Below are 15,186 nucleotides of genomic sequence, written 5' to 3'. Positions count from 1 at the left end.
CAGGCTTCAGTTTCGTTTGAAAAGCTGGCTTTGATTAAGAGGCTGCAGGGATTGATTCATGAGGACGGACGAGAGAAAGAGCACACATAAAGATGTAGAACTCACCCAAAAGATGACTAAGGCGACACCACACATACAGCCTCCCGAGTGGAGAAGGAAATGACTGATTAAGCTTTTTCGGTCCCATCTGTGGTTCACGCAGAGTTTCTAACAATAGTCTTTCAAGATCGTTGTCAAAAGACTGGTTTTAGGTTAGGGCTTAAGCATTGGGAAGGGAGTGCACATTTTACCAAGAGATGCCTCTCACCCCTGACAAGAGTAATTTTTCCTAATATATAATCTCAGTTTTATTTGCTTTCTTGTAGCAGGCTGTGAAAGGATGGTCATCAGAAGATTGTTTGAAAATGAAAAACTGAAAGCAATCTACTGAGAACGTCTTAGGTAGGAGGAATGGGTAGAACTGCCATCACTCTTCTGGGCTGGGAGCTTGAGGCAGCAGTGTAGGAAGCAGGCGGTAGAGCTACGCGTGTGTGCGCAGAGATTGTGGGTGAAAATTGTAAGATGCAGGGAAGTGTGTGTGGTTAATCCCTTTGATGTGAAACCACACGTATACAAAGCCACATCGTAGACAAAGCTTGGAAGGCTGCTCACCCAAATGAGCCTGGGGGAGAGGAAAGGGCTGGGCAGACCCCAAGGGAGGTGCCAGTGTTGTCCCTGATGCTTGATCTGTTTGCATTGAGGAGATATTCATGTATCCTTGCATAATGAAAAATCATGAAAACCATAACCGAACCCTTACTCAGAGCCCTTACGAGAAGAATGGTCAGGACCTCAGCTCGCACCCCTGTCCCTGCGTCCCTTTCCTCCAGGACATCGTTGGGGACCTCCAGCTCTTTAGCCCCTTGGTATCTGTCTGTGGATACCGATAGGAGCCCACCTGCTCTCCGAGCTCCTCCTCTATGGGCTGCTCCCCAAGACTTGACCTTTGGGAGACACTCACCTCGGTGCTACCCTGTGGCTGAGATGCCTCATTTCACCTGAGCACGCGCGGGGTCTCCAGGAGCCACTTGGGGTTCAGCGCTTCCCCTCTAGGTCGGCCCTCGCCGTTTTGCATGGCTCTGCTTTCCTTCCTGCCTCCCTGCAGCCGGGCTGGGGGCTGGGGGCCTGGGGGCTGCGGGGGAGGAGACTGAATGACGGGTGCCACCACAGGAGGTGTACTCCAGAGGTCCCACCCTGCTGGGTCTCTGCCTTCCCTCAAGGGGCGCCCCTCCTCCCCCGGGCGCACTGCCTAGGAAGTGAGGGACAGTTGTTTCTGCTCGGATTCCAGAACTTCGTTCCTGGGAGGTCTGGCACGGTGATGCCTGCGGCGGCCGTGGCCAGCGCCCTGGGGAGATCAGCCGGGCCGCTCGCGGATCGCGTCTCCTGGCCGCTTTCGGCGGTTGAGCCAAGCCGCTCGGGCAAGCTGCAAGCTTTGCTCACGTGTCAGTCGAGAAGACTGCTCTCCGTGGTTTCTGAGCATCCTCCCAGCTCTGACGTCCAGGGCTCCTCTGCATGCCTTGCTCGGTGCTCACCGCTCCTGGCGGCCCTGGGATAAGCCCGTTTCTTTCCCACAACTCCACGGAGGCGGTGGGGCTTAAGTCTCCCACTTTACAGTGTAGGAAAGCAGGGCTTAGCAATGACAAGGACGGCCCAAGGCCGTGCAGCAGGCGCTGGGCCCCGTGCAGGAGTGGGAGGGGGGTCCTGAGCAGCTCAAGAAGGCTGTGGTGAGGGTGCGGGGGAGGGGAGGGGGCGCTAGGGCACCTTTCTGTCTCCTTATACATGAATCCACCTCGGACACTCCCTCCTCTGGGAGGCCCCCAGGCAATGCTGTGCTGGTCCGCGGCCCCTCCAAACACCGTCGCCGTCAACAGCCAGCCTCCCGTCTTGGCCTCTTTCAAGTTAGCAGCAGGAAGGCACTGGGCACTGAGGAAGAGAATCGCTACACGCAGCGCAGCGGCCTCCGGGGAGCAGGTAAGAGCCGTGTCCAGCCCACCACTGGGTCGCCAGCTCTTCTCTCTCCGCCCCTAAACAACATCTCGTAGGCAGCCCTGACTCAGCACCTAGCACACTGCTGAAATCACCTGTAAATCAGTCTCTCATGCTAGACTGTGAGTTTTCCAAGGACAGCACCCACGTCTGGTTAAATGATTTCGTGATGATTAAGTGAATTAAATCCATTATTAAAATACGTAAATACATATAAAGGGTCTGAGACAGTTCCTGGCACTTAGAGTGTTACGTAAGTAAAAGTCATGCCTACTAGCTCTTATCTCTGTCTCCCAGTTCCAGGACTGGGAGCACCGAGGCCACTCAACGAGACGTCTGTCAAAGGAACGAATGAGGTTAGTAATGGTGCAAGGCTTGTCCTCACCCAAATCAGCACCTGGGGCCCTGCTTTCCTTATTATTTTTTTTTTTTTTAAGATTTATTTATTTATTTAATTTCCCCCCCTCCCCTGGTTGTCTGTTCTCGGTGTCTATTTGCTGCGTCTTGTTTCTTTGTCCGCTTCTGTTGTCGTCAGCGGCATGGGAAGTGTGGGCGGCGCCATTCCTGGGCAGGCTGCACTTTCTTTCACGCTGGGCGGCTCTCCTTATGGGGCGCACTCCTTGCGCGTGGGGGCTTCCCCACGCGGGGGACACCCTTGCGTGGCAGGGCACTCCTTGCGCGCATCAGCACTGCACGTGGGCCAGCTCCACACAGGTCAAGGAGGCCCGGGGTTTGAACCGCGGACCTCCCATATGGTAGACGGACGCCCTAACCACTGGGCCAAAGTCCGTTTCCCATGCTTTCCTTATTTTGCTTGCTTATTCTTGCTCTTCTTATTTCTCTACGTTTGCTCCCTAATTTAAATGCTATGCCACCTTTTTGTTTCATGTGGAAACCCATCCCACCAAATTCCTACAGACACCACTGGCCGGCCGAATCTATTCTCTCATCTGTGGGCAGTTAGGAGAATGCAATGAGGCAGCATAAGTTGGATTTAGGTTCTGATGGAAGTACCACCCTTTTTTTATCTGGGCATTTGAGTGATTTGCTGCATGTCTCTGAGCCAAATTTCATCATCTGAAAAAGGGAGAAAATGACACCAACTTCACAGGGTTAATGAGACTAATACATGGGTTTCAGAGTGTGGGCTGGTTGCTCTGTTTGCTTCCCCAACACATGCCCAAATCCATGCCCCACCTTCTCCACCCTGTCACCGTCTTTCCCTTGAGGTCAGAGTGTTCTGGAAGGTTGGGGGCAGGTGGGAGGAGAGAGGCTCCTCTTGTCCCCAGCACACGTTGGCTTGGTTTTAGCCAGTGGCTGCACTTTTCTCTCCACGTTCCATCTTCTGTCAGGTGGTGCTCAATTTTCTAGAACACTCTATTGGGCAGCTCAGGACTGCTCACACTGTTAGCCCTCCTTATCCTTCAGACCTGGGGTGCGGTGGAGTTTTGGGTATTAGATCCCCATATGGTTAGTCCTTGGGTGTCTCAAAATCCATTGTTATTCCCCTTAATCCTACCCAGACTTCGGCAAATAGTCCCTTTAATAAAATTTATTTTAAATATCCCTGAGTGTGTCATCTGTTTCCTGCCAGTACCAGGACAACGTTCAGCCTGGTGCCCGGGCACGTAAGAGAAGCCTCGTGATAATAACATTAGCAGCTCCCTTATTAAGGGCTTAGCTTGGGTGAAGCTCCGTGCCAAGTGTTGTTTTTTTGTTCCGTTTTTTTTTAACATACATTATGCCTTTGACTCCTCACACGGTTCTGCGTGGAATGTACTGATTATTATACCCATATTGCAGATGAGAAAACTTGTTAGTGATTTGCTCAGTCACAGCTAGTAAGCGGAGTGTCAGGATTCAAATCAATTGATGTGAAGATGCCAGTTCTTTGGTGAGCAGAGACCCAAGTCTTAGACCCTCGCTAGGGGTCGTGCACTGGAAGGTACGTGGCAAACCCTGGCTGGTGGGTGAAGGCTGCAGTTCGGAGCCTTTGGTTTCTGCCCCAGCTCTTCTCCAAGTTGTGCCTCCAGCCACTCCTGCCTCCATGGGCCCTGGCCTCTTGTTCAGAAGGTGTCTGGGCTGTTCTGTGTTCCCAGTGGCCACGTTTCCTTTTGTTACCTCTTGCCCATATTTCTACCCGCTTGGAGTCACAGGGGCGGCCTCCTGGACACCCACACCCACTGGTGTTTACAATATGTCTCCAGCATCTGCAAACTTCATTAGAGCCCGAGCTACACCCTTTTCCTGCCCATCGGTGCAGACTGTGCGTGAAGCCGGCCTGAACATGACTCCCCAGGGTGCCTGCTAGAAGCTTCCACTAGCCAGGTCAGATCCCCTTCTATGGGGACCTCCAGCCAAGTGCCGGTCCTGGTGTCGCTACAAGGAAAATGTTCCTGATCATAAACTGTCTGTGGCTATGGTCAGTGCTGTTGGGACAGGGTCTTTTTTATTTTTTTTTTAAGATTTATTTATTTATTTATTTCTCTCCCCTTTCCCTCCATCCCCCTGCCCTGGTTGTCTGCTCTATGTGTCTATTTGCTGCATCTTCTTTGTCTGCTTCTATTGTTGTCGGCAGCAGGGGAATCTGTGTTTCTTTTTGTTGCGTCATCTTGTTGCGTCAGCTCTCCGTGTGTGTGGCGCCATTCCTGGGCAGGCTGCGCTTTCTTTCGCGCTGTGCGGCTGTCCTTATGGGGCACACTCCTTGCGCGTGGGGCTCCCCTATGCAGGGGACACCCCTGAGTGGCATGGCACTCCTTGCACACATCAGTATTGCGCATGGGCCAGCTCCACACAGGTCAAGGAGGCCTGGGGTTTGAACCGTGGACCTCCCATGTGGTAGACGGATGCCCTAAGCACTGGGCCAAGTCCGCTTCCCGGGATAGGGTCTTAAAAGAGCATTAGTTTCAGAGTCAGGAACACCTGGCACTTAGTAGCTGTGTGATCTTGGTCCAGTTGACTGACTTCTCTGAGCCTCAGCTTTCTCTTCTGTCAGCTGAAGGTAAATAGAGCTGAGGATTGGCGTTAATGCACAGAAAAGATCCTGGCACGCATAGGTGCAAAATTCTCTCTTTCTCTCAGATCAGTGGTTGAGCACCTGCATGTACTTTTCTTTCTTCCTTGATTCCCTCCCCTCCACTTTGGGGTAACCAAAGACCAAATTATGTAGAGACCAGATCAGCTTCTTCCCACCCCTCCCAATCTCCAGAGTGTTCTTGACTATGTTATCAGAAATTATAAGAATGATTATCCTCATTTTGTAGATGAACATTCTAAGGTTCAGGGAGTTTGAATTATTTTGCTAATGACCACACTAATGAGGTAGGTCTGCCATCAACTCCAGTTTAAAGATACTCTTTTAATTTTCTCTTGCCATTTTTTAAGAAGGAAAATCAACAACCGAGCAATATAAGCCCACATTAATTCACCTTTATTTCTTTGCTCTCCATACTTACCCCTTTTCTGCCAAAGCCGTTGTCACCTGTGACTCCACAGCCTCATTATCCAGTGCTCTCTGCTCCTTGGAAGAGCCCAGCTTTCCAAACTCTTCCTGAGTTACCACCTATCGAGGATGAGATGCTGGAGGCCACACTGGCAGAGATTGGCATTGGAGTGATTCTTCCTTAGGAAACAACTCAGGTCTTGGTGGGGACTGGAGATGACGATGGTGTGGATGAGTCCAGAGGTCATATTATTATTTTGCGTTTTCTCCTTGTTAATCTCAGAAGTTGACAACTATTTAAGAGTTTCTTTCCCTCCTACATCATTCTTTTATTGAGTACTGAAAATGGAAGATTGTGGACTTCCTCGTGTAGCTGTATTGTGAGCTCCCTGACAGCAAATTGGGTCTTAGTGACCTCTGAACCCCTCATGGCCCCTTCCCATAGTGCTTTGCACACAGCCTTGGCCGGCAGGAGTGAACACCCTGTTCCCAATATTATGCAGTGTGCTTTCACATGAGAGAAGTGAATCCTTGTTCCAGGTCACACTGATGGCGTTGGAGGCTAGATTGGAACCTGGGTTCTTCTGACTCCATATCCAGTGCTCTTTTCGCTACACCTCGATAAAAGTGGTTGAGCAAGATTTTCCTTTTTCTTTTAAAGCTTGCCAGCAATGTTGTACATGCTGCTGGGAAGGAGGGTGAATGAAGAAGGCATGATCTCTTTTCACAGAAAGGATTATAATGAGCCTCAGCTGTCTGGGTGGTTCACTTTGCCATGTGAGAGTAACAAGGATCAAAGAAACCAATATGTCACCATGGGAACTGTCCCGGTTTTATAATCTTCATTTTTCAAAGGCCTGAAAATGAACACATGGAGAGCAGGGAAAAATCAACAATTGGGAAGTAAAGCAGGCTAATGGTTAAATACAGGTTTTTGAAGAGGGAAATCAGATAATGGAGAAATATTTTGAGCAGATTTATAAATAACTGCTCATCTCACTTTTCCAGGATGAGTAATAATTGACTCTAGGTGAGAACTGAAGAGGAATTATGGCCCCACATCTGGAAGCGATGCATTGAAATCAGTGCTTCTTGTCCCAAAAATATAAGGGTGGCCTTGTTCAAGGAAAGGGAGAGGAGGTCTCTGTATAGGAGAGCATTTCACTGAGAGCAGAGAAGCCTGGAAGAGCTCCTGGAAGGAGCAAGGACCAGAAGTGAGATTGCTGAAGGAATTTGACAGATTGCAAAAATGGCTATAGATTATTCCCTACCCTGTTTGTAATGTGTAATTCCTGGGCAATGTGAGTGGAGTCTATTTTTCCTGCCCTGGAATCAGAGCTTGGCAGTGTGACTAGTTTGGTCAGTAAGCTACTAGCAAAGGTGATGGAGGCAGAGACTTGAAAAGTGCTTGAGATTGGGCTGGCTTGTCCTGCTACTCGTGGTTAAACTGTTACCATCTCCATATGAATGAACCCAGGCAACCTGGTAGATGATGAGAGACACATGGCCCAGTTGCTTCCCTCATCCCTTCTGACAGCCAGCCAGATGTTTGTGAGGTTATTGATCACAAGCTGACCTCACACAAATGAGTGGACCCTGCTCATATTGCATGGTACAGAGACAAGCTATCCCAGCTGATTCCAGCCCAAATTTTTGACCCTTAGAATCATGAGCAAATAAAAGGCTGCTGCTTTAGGCTTTTAAGTTTTGGGATGATTTGCTACGCAGCAAGAACTAACTGATACAAAGTATAAGAAACAGATTGCAAATATCAAGTAGGAAAAAGACTTTTTTTGAGGAGGTACCAGGAATTGAACCCAGGATCTCATGCATGGGAAGTAGGTGTTCAACCACTGAGCGATATCCACGCCCCAGGAAAAAGATAATGTACTCTTGATTTGCCGGTGGGCCAAATCTGCCTGCCATCTGTTTTTATAAATAAAGTTGAAATTGACCATAGTCATACTCACTGGTTTATGTATTGTCTATTGTTACTTTCATGCTGCAACTGCAGAGATAAAAGTAAATGTGACAGATACTGTCTGGCCTGCAAAGCCTAAAATATTTGCTATCTGGCCCTTTAAAAAAAATTGCCGACTCATGGACATAACAGTAAATGTGGTGTCAAGTACAAAAATTCATTGGAATAGAAATAGAGAAGCATGTATTTTAAGAATCTCCAGATAATGATTTTCTGGTTATCAAAAAAAATGATGCATCATGGAAAAGCATAACAAGAGTGAAATCACCTGTAATTTCACCATTCAGAAGTAACCTCTTACGACTTTGAAACATGTCCTTCCAAATATCTTTTTTTAAAACATATTTCTTTCTTTTTTTAAAATAAAATTTTATTGACATATCATTTATACGTAAGCATACATAAACAATGAGTGTATAGTAAAATTTGTGAATTTACAAAACAAACATGCATATCATCATACAAAGCTCCCACATATCTCTCTACTGCCAACACTTTGTATTATTGTGAAACACTTGTTATAAACTATGAAAGAGCATTGTCAAAATATTACTACTAACTATAACCCATATCTTGGTGTATTTTCCCCAACCCACCCAATTACTATCACCCTATATTAGTATTATATATTTGTTATCATTAAGGAGGAAGCGTTTTCATGTTTGCCCTGTTACCCACAGCTCATCATCCATGACTGGTGGTGGATGAAGATTGTGGTTAATTGTATAAATATAAGAATGCTCTTCTTTTACAGCATATTTCTTTCTTAAAAATAAATTGAACCAATGATACTCTTTTTTCCACATAGTGTGCTGTTCATGACCAGGGCAATAATTATGGGACTACGTCATCATTTTCAATTGCTACTTTGTATTTAATTGTGTGACGAATATCATACATTGATTACCTGCTTGCTCATGTTTTAATAGTTTACTTGCAATTCTTCACCATCATGAACAGTGCTGTGAATTCAATTTTAGGCAGTAAAATTATACAAGATGGTACACCAAGAAATATATAGAGGAATTTAATTTTGGTGTCAAAGATTATCCACATTTATTGTTTTGATAAAAATCCTCCAGTTGCCTCCCAGGAGCTCTGCACCAATTTATACTCCTACCAATAATGGATTAGAAAAAATACACACTTTTGACTTGCAAAGTAGATCATTTCTTTTCCCAGAACATAGAGCAAGCAGCTAGGAGAATCCATTAAAATTTGTCCTTCAGGGAGGAACTGGGATAACCTTGGGAGAAGATGGCCATTTTAGGATTCCTGATGGTCTGGGGGTGTCAGTGAAAGTGCTTTTTGGATGAGTCAGGCCCTATAGAGATGACAAGATGAGTCCAATCTGGACAGATGAAATGTCAATAGAGATAGATGTCAAATCCTGTTCCTGGGCCTGATAAGCCATTGCACTAGTATGTGGTGGGACCCAGTGACTTAACACCCATGTGTGAAACAGACCTGGGAGCTCAATGTGGACCACTAGTGAGGGCTGGTGCCACCAAAGCTAATCACACCGTGAGCTGCCTGATCTCTGGCGGTGAATGTCACGTTCTGCTCTGGGCTGATGAGACCATTTCCACATCACTGTGCCCCACTTGGCTACTGTCCTTTAAGGAGGTATGGATAACCTGGGGGAGATTCTGAAGAATCTCCTGGTCATTTTATTTGGAGAAACTTTGAGTATGAAAGCTTAGCCTGACAAAGAAGATTTAGACATTAAAAGTATCTTTCAATGTTTGTCTTTTTATAATAAAAATTCCTTTTTTTTTTTTTGGAGGTACTGGGGCTTGAACCCAGGACCTCGTACATGGGAAGCAGGAGCTCAAACCACTGAGCTACACCCAGGTCTGTGTTATTTTTTAAATGATAAATCATACATAGTAGACACAAAAAGGACGAACATGACCAAACTGTGTAAAGAAGAATGTAAAAATCATCCTGAATCTTATTACTGTAGAGGACTACCACTAATATCTTGATGAACATACTTCTAGATAATTCTTTGCAAATGCATACATGCACTTATAATTACATATAATTTTATGTAAAAGTTATAATGCTAATTTTTTTCTTTCTCAATACTGTATAATGGACATAGTTCTGAGTCAACTAGATTATCATATTAATTGCTTATTTAACATCATACTTAAATTTGTATTTTTCTGTTTAGATTCTATTGTAGGGTTTTATCCCTAACATGTAACAAATTTCCTTTTTATGGGAATGTAGTTGTTAAATATTTTTGCTGTTTCAAAAAAACATTTCAATCAATATCCTTGACATATATCACTGTGCATTTGGCTAATTATCTTCTTATCCCTGGAAGTAAATTATTAAAGAATTATTCCTCAAGTAAATTATTCCTAGATAAAACTGCTGTGTCAGAATATTTGCATAGTGAAAATTTTGATATTATTAAACCATTCTCCAGACAGGTTGAGCCAACTTGCAACATGTTTTCATCTCTATTTCTTAGATTATTTTGGTAGCTTTCTATCTTTCAATATGTTTAGTATCATTGCATTTCTGAAGTTATGAATTGCCAGTTCACATCCTTTGTCCATTTTTCTTTTGAATAAAACTTTTTTGAGTTCTTTGAGTGTATTAATACTTTACCTCATATATGTTACACATTTTTTTCCCCTCCAGTATGTCACTTGTTTATGATTGTTTGTTTGTTTGTTTTGGTTGGTTGTTTTTGCTTACTGAAGTGTAGAGTTTTTATATAGCCACTTCTATTAATTTTTCCCATCCTGCAATAATTTTAATGGTTGTCATTTGGAATAGGATTAGACTTTTTCTCAGTGTATCAAGAAGAGAGATCCAGTCCAATAGAAAACAATGTTGCAGCATGGCAGATTTGAGGTCAACATAATAAACAACTTTCTTCCAATTAGAACTAGCAAATATGGAATGTGTGACCTCACAGGTAGTGAGAGCCCCACAATTAGTGACATGCAAGCATGACTTGTATGACTACCTGTCAGTGATGCTGTACAGGGAGAGGCCAGAGGGCCTCTAGTATCCGTAATTATTTATGAGGCAGATTTTTAAACGGGATTTTTAATAGTTTAATTTTACTCATTTTTCCCAGAGAACTTTTTCCAAAAACTGCAACCCTATCCAAAATCTGGGGTTTCCAAAAGCAACTGGACAATAGTTGCTGTAGCAGAGAGGGCAGCACTAACTTGAAATAGTTCTAAACCACTGACTATTGTAAGAAAGCTTTCCAGACAAATGTTAGAGGTCATGCGGTTGTCATCCTTGAGTTTCACTTTCTTCACCTTGCATCACCTTGCAGCCACAGAAATTTCCACAAAATAATTTGAAGCCCATAGGGGCTGATCTTTCACAGCTGGATTTAGGCAGGGCTGATTTCCTAGAGCAGGTCAAATGTGGGCCTAGTCAAGACTTAAGATAGCAGGAGAGCAAGACGGTGTCAGGCAGGCTGATAGAAGCGAGCTAGTACAATGCCGCTATTTTGTAACTGGGGAAACTGAGTTACAGAAAGGGGAGAAGACATCCCAGGAAACAGGTCTCAGAACAGGATGAAAAACTGTTTTGATTCCTCTGACCATGTAATTTTTCTTTTTGATCTTAGGTTACTGCTATTTGTTAGACAGCTTTCACTTTTCATCATCCATCCATCCATCCATCCATCCATCCATCCATCCATCCATCCATCCATCCAACCATTCATCACTATATAACAAATCCTACCATGTGCAAGGCACTGGGAATTCATCAATGAGCAAGAAGAGAGCATCTCACAGTCTAGGCAGAGACTGCTTTAAACTCTTGATGACAGCATGGATTGTAAAAGGTCTGAAGGACAGGGGATTTTGGTTGCTCACAGCTGTGGCATCTGAACTTGTGTAGGGTGTCAGGAAAGATCTGGAAAGACTAAAATTAAAGCAGAGATTTAAAGGAGGAGGAGGAGTTGGCCATGAGAAGGTCATTTGGGAGGAGAAAGGAAAGATGGTGGCTGTGTAAATATTTCAGCTAAAGGAAAGCGTGTGCAAGGGATGGAAGTCAAAGAGAAGTTTAGATTTGCACCTTTCTGGTGTTGTCTTGGGCCGCTTCTGAGCATGCGATGTAGTGGAAAGAACCAAAATTTAAAGTAAGAGTTGAGGTATTTGGCTCCCAGGACTGTCAGTTTCTGACTGTATAGCCTTGGCAAATAACATAATCTGCCTAACCTCAATTTTTTTCATCTGCCAAATGGTGATTATAATGCTTACCTCACAGGATTGTGTTGAGAATGGCTTGAGCTAATGGGTTTAAAATTAGATTAGTGGTTTTGTAGAGCTGAGGAAGCAATGCTAAGGGGGGTGGAGTCTTTGTGGAGTAATGTAATTGTTCCAAAATTTTGAGATGATGAATGTACAACATTGTGATTATACTAAAAGCCATCGATTATACACTTTGGATAGATCCTATGGTATGTGAACATATCTCATTAAAACTTCTTAATAAACAAATAAATAATTGTACAAGAACAGCCAGAAATAACATCTATGTACAGCAGGAGAAAACAAAGAGGTGAGGAATTTTCTTGTTTGTTGTTTGTCCGTTTTTTGTTTATTATTATTGAAATAATGGAAATGCCTTAATAATGATTGAAGTGATGAATGCAGAACCATGAGATTATATCAAATATGTGATTGTACATTTTGGATAAATTGTATGCTTTATTAGTAAGTATTAACAAAATTGATATGTTTGAAAAACAAACTGGCCAGCATAGGGCTAGGTTTTATATATTCTAAAGCCTTCTTATTGAAGTGACCACTGACCAAAATCTACTCCTTTTACCCAGCCCAAATCTTTCTTACTGCCTCTAAACATACATTAATTGGATCAGTCCAGCAGGTTTCTTCTTTCTTAGGTCCTACGTTGGGTCATTGTGGTTTCAGATGCTGTGAGAACTTGAAAGAAGTGTGAAGCAAGGATCTAAGCATGGGAAGAGAAGGTTAGACTAAAGTGGTATCTGTCTTCTACAATGTATGCCTGTCTCTACCTTCTCCTAGTGTATGAGCTCCTTCCAGGCAAATGAAATAGGACCTATAACATAGGTCATCTCCTTATTCCCAGTCATAAGCTTCCCAAGTGCTTTGGCTTAGAGTAGCTGCTCAGCCAATGCCAGTTAAATAGAACTAAAGCTGTTTGACAACTTAGTGCAGATTTTAAAGGGTCATAAACACGTGGCATAGATCACAGGGAGCATGGAAAGGAAAGTTTGCATGGATCAGGTAGGGATCATAAAGGTAAAGTTGGAATGTTCAGCTTTTTTATAGCTACTGAAAAGAATTTTCTAAGTAGTTGTACCACTCTACATTCCTACCAGGGATGTGAGAAATCTAGCTACCCCATATTCTTGCCATCAGTTTTGTATGATCAGTCTTTTCATTTTCAGCCATTCTAATGGGAAATCAGTAATACTTCATTTGGGTTTTATTTCACATTTTCCTGATGACTAATCATTTTGAGCATTTTTTTTCTGTGATAATTAACCATTTGGATATCTTCTTTTCTGTGAAGTGCCTGTTTAAGTCTTTTAACCAGTTCCATAAAAAAATTGTGTTGACCCCTCTTTATTACATATGTTGTAGGTTTATAGAAAAATTTTGTATAAAATATGGATTTCCTATATATCACCCTATTATTAACACCTTGCATTAGTATGATACATTTGTTAAAATTGATGAAAGAACATTTTAATAATTGTTCTATTATTTGTAGTCCATGGTTTACATGAGGGTTTCTGTTGTACAGTCTAGTTTTTTTAAAGGAAAATATTTTAATAATATAAATAGCACCTAAAATTTCCCCCTTTTAATCATATTCATGTGTGTAATTCAGTGATATTAGTTATGTTCACAACTTGTGCTACTATGACCACTGTCCATTACCAAAACTTTTCCATCACCCCAAATACAAACTCTGTAAATTTAAGCACTAATTCCCCATTCTCTCTCTCACCCTGGCCTCTGGAAAATAATATTCTAGTCTCTAAATCTGTGAATTTGCTTATTCTAATTATTTTGTATCAGCGAGATCAAACAGTATTGTCCTTTTGTGTCTGGCTTCATCCACGTTGTCATTTGTATCAGAACTTCCTTTTTTTTCCCCTAGAAGCTTTGTTTTAAAGTTTAATTTTGAAAAAACTTCAAACCAAGGAAAAGTTGCAAGAATCACACAATGAATTCATGAATGCCTGTCTTAATTTGCCACAGGCTGTCAATCAAAAATACCAGAAATGGGTTGACTTTTATAATGGGAATTTATTAGGGTAAAGTCTTACAGTTCCAAGACTGTGAAAATGTCCAAATCAAGGCATGATCACAGATACTGTCTCACCAAAGGTTGGCTGCTGGCAATCCGGGACTCCTTTCATATAACAAAGCAAAATGATGTCGGTCTCTGCCTCCTTCTCCAGGCTCACTTTCTACCTGAACTCAGCTATGGGCTCCCCAGACCTCATCTCTTCAGCTTTGGACTGCTCTGTTGATGCCAGCCTCTGGCCTCTCCTTCTGTCTCTCGAGGTTTCTCCGTCTTTCTTGGCTGTAGGCAATCCTGGAGTCCTCTCTCAAATGGCAGGGTAAATACAATTCTCTCTCTTTCTGTGTATCTCCCTCTGCTTTCACTCCTCAGTTTATGTAAGACTCCAGTAGAAGGATTAGGATCCACCCTGGGTTCCATTATCTAATCAAAGGCTTTTAACTGAAGAGATCTATTCAAAAGTGATCTAATCAAAAGAACCCTTAACTGAATCTAATCAAAAGACCCCCCATGTGGTAGGCTTACTTGTGCAGGAATGCACAAGTAATAATTTTAAGAACATAATTTTTGGGGGTTCACAAAAGACTCAAACCAGAACAATGCCTTCACCAAGATTCACTGATGAAGAATTTCTTAATAAACTATTTTTCCTAAATGAAGAAGTGCACACATAGAGTTTTAAGAATGCAGTCTGAAGGATGATAAGTAACTCTTTTAATTGCACTAATCAAGTTCTCCCCAAGGGCAACACTTTCTTGCACATGCTTGTAGATATTTTCTGTAGACATTCAAGAATATGTTTGTAAGTATTCCTTTGAGTTATTTACTGAAATGGGGCACATTAATAATGACCTCCTGCATGTTCCTTAATATTTGACAATGTATCTCAGACATCTTCCCCTAGCAGCCCCCTTCCTTTTAAGGGTTATGGATTGTTGCTTTGTATTGAAGCTTTGTAATTTAAAGCTACTGACCCCTAGTCAAGGAAACACTTAGGTTGTGCTTAGTCTCTTTTTTCCTTTTTAAAACACAAACAGTGCAGCAATAAACATCCTTGCACGTAGACTTTGTATAAGCATTGAAATGGCTTATTCCATGGTGTGTTTACAATCTTGTTATTCTGGCCAAATTACTATAAAGGTTATATTGGTTTAAAACCTCCAGCAGCATGCAAGAGGGCCTTTGATCTCTCTGGAGGGGTAGGTTGTAAGGAAGCAGAGAAGAAGGAAGAGAATATTTTGGGTGGATTATAAGCAAAGGCTTAGAGCAAAGTTTTTCAACCTCAGCACTATCAACATTTTGGGCTGAATAATTATTTGTTGTTGGGGTTGTCCTGGGCATCATAGGATGTTTAGCAGTATCCCTGGCCTCTATCCACTAGATGCAAGTAGCACCACCCCTTAGCCCAGTTGTGACAACCAAAAATGTTTGCAGACATTGCTAGATG

At 43.0% G+C, this 15,186-nt stretch overlaps 1 long non-coding RNA gene across 1 annotated transcript; it reads left to right on the top strand.

Moving 5' to 3' along the window:
- The first annotated feature begins 365 nt into the window (after window positions 1-365).
- LOC105744486 (uncharacterized) lies at window positions 366-9,801 on the top strand. The gene is made up of 4 exons (XR_002793827.3): window positions 366-441; window positions 1,853-2,010; window positions 2,323-2,381; window positions 5,497-9,801. It is a non-coding gene; the product is annotated as an uncharacterized lncRNA (long non-coding RNA).
- The last annotated feature ends 5,385 nt before the right edge of the window (window positions 9,802-15,186 follow it).

The sequence above is a fragment of the Dasypus novemcinctus genome, chromosome 8 (assembly GCF_030445035.2).
Source record: "Dasypus novemcinctus isolate mDasNov1 chromosome 8, mDasNov1.1.hap2, whole genome shotgun sequence".
Taxonomy (NCBI): Eukaryota; Metazoa; Chordata; class Mammalia; order Cingulata; family Dasypodidae; genus Dasypus; species Dasypus novemcinctus.
The sequence above is the reverse complement of the archived record's forward strand: the minus strand, read 5'-3'. Positions and strand labels throughout refer to the sequence as shown.